The sequence below is a fragment of the Lactuca virosa genome, chromosome 4 (genome assembly GCF_052849685.1).
Source record: "Lactuca virosa cultivar CGN04683 chromosome 4, Lactuca_virosa_CGN04683_v6, whole genome shotgun sequence".
NCBI classification, from domain to species: Eukaryota; Viridiplantae; Streptophyta; class Magnoliopsida; order Asterales; family Asteraceae; genus Lactuca; species Lactuca virosa.
This window is the reverse complement of record NC_136429.1, coordinates 356429777-356432219: the sequence shown is the minus strand read 5'-3', so window position 1 is coordinate 356432219 and position 2443 is coordinate 356429777.

Here is a 2443-nt window from a genome sequence, read left to right as displayed (position 1 = left end):
TATATATATATATATATATATATATATATATATATATATATTGATGACGTGCCCTAGCGTGCACGGTGGAGCCGCACCCGGTCGCGCCAAAGAATGCCCCAAGGCATGACGCGCCCGGCAGGCTAAACCCTACGGAATCCAACGCCCCTTAGAGTTGGGCGCTCAAAGAGAAAGGCTCGGCCCCACCCGGGGCGCCTTCCACTCCGGGAGAAATATACCGATCAGGCGACAAGGCAGATGCTCAGAGCATTACCGTCTAAACCAATCGTTGGCTCTGACAGATTAAGGAGCACGATCTACCAATCAGCGTCCCCGATCCTGTTAGGTTTGACGTCCTTGTCCCGTACGGACTAATAGAAGGGTCTAGTATAAATGGCTACCCCAGGTGCCTTGGGAAGTAAGTGATTCTCTCTCAGTTTTACCCACGATAAGACTCCAAGTCTATCCACTGACTTGACCATCGGAGCATTTTCCCGAGGAGTCCCTCCCGGAGAACGGATGACAGCCCTTTCTTGCTGTGACCTTGCAAGTTCGCCGGAACTATCAAGAGTGAAGAACGTTACCTCGCAGGAACCAGGTCACATCATTTGGCGTCATCCGAAGTGTGATGAAAAACAAACCAAAAGCACACTATTCATCGGTGAAAAATGGCGTCCAGCGATACAGGAGGGACCGGTGGAACGCCAACCAGCCCCAGTAGGCCTATGATGTTGCTAGAGCAAACCATTACTCCGATTCACACAGTAATCACCGGCGAAGCTTCAAAAGAAGGCGGTTCAACGGTAACTGTTGCACCAACAACCGGACATGAGCAACCTGTCGACAGAGGACAACCTATTTTCGTCGTTGTGCCAACACAAAGCACTCCGATACAAGCACCCCAACTGGCGGTGATACCAAGCAGTACGACCCTGCCAACAGTGGAAGACGCTAGCGCCACATCGAGTCTCTTCCAACAGCTACCACCAAACCAGATGGCAGGCGCACAACCGATGGTTTTCCAGACACCACCACCGCCAAACCAGATGGCAAGCGCAACCAGTGGTTTTCCAGACGCCACCACCGCCAAACTAGATGGTAGGTGCATAACCGGTGGTTCTCCAGACACCACCACCGCCAAACCAGATGGAAGGCGCACAACCGGTGGATTTCTGTAACAGCCCAAATTTTTCAAAAAATTTTAACTTTTATAATCATAAATACCAACCACAACTGTTTCCAAAAATCTCATTACATGACTATAGTATTTTAAAAAATCAGAGTATAAAACTAAATGCGAAAATAATGGAGAATGCACGCCGCGCCATCAAGCCGAGACCTTGCTCTTAGAACCAGAAGTACCTGAAACATTCAATAAATTTGTAAGCATAAGTTTAGTGAGCTTCCCAAAACACACGAATCATATAATCACATAATGTCATGCACACATACAAATAAGTTTGCCACAGACTCCCTCCATGGTCTTCATTTGGAAGGCCATGGGCTACCCCCATGGTCTTGCATCCGCGAGCCATCGGCTCCTCCCATGGTCCTGTCATGTCCCATGGGCTCCTCCCATGGTCTTCACATAATTCCACATATATATCAAATAGTAAACAATTACATACTCCATTACTAATCATCTCATATCAATTAATAGGTCGGCCTTGGTGCCTTCGACCCATGAGTGTAGTGAGAAGACTCACCTCAATCTACTGAACACAAAAGCTGCTCGCCTAACAGTCCCAAACCACATGCTGAACAATGATACAATTAATCGTAAGTTAGGATTTTACACAACCTAATCAAAGAGTCTAAACACTTAAGCCTAAGTCCTTCCATAATGGACCAGAAGTGTCCCATTTGCTAATGGGCCTAACTCCATGATAAAGGCCATTAATGGGCCACACGGCCCAATAAGACCCAACCAAAACAACTATGGCCCGAAACGGAATATCAGCCCAAAACTCTAAATGGGACTAGGCCCAAAAATGAATAAGGCCTAAAAGCTTCCAAGCCCAAACCCAACTTGAGTGCGTACGCCATGCGTACCACTCCAGTACACTCAGCGTACTACCCCCTTAAGCAGTACGCTCTGCGTACACGAATTTACACACGGCGTACAAGCAGGACATGCAACATTCGACGATTAAGTGCTTAATACTTGGGATTTCAACGTCAAACTTTAGATCTGAGTCCATTAAGATGTACTAGGGCATAAAGTTGGCAACTTTATTCCCTTGCATGCCATGAGTGACCCTAATACTTCATTCTTCTCGGTAAGACCTCTAACTTATGTATGGTGTCAAAACGACCTTCAAGATGACATCTTTATGCATCAAACATGCTCGAGGAGCTTAGATCTATCAATTCTAATCTCTGGAGTTGCTCAACTCACAAGAGAAGGTCCAAAAGCCAAAAATGGACTCCATAACAAATTTCTAGTTCAAACAATCAAAAGTGA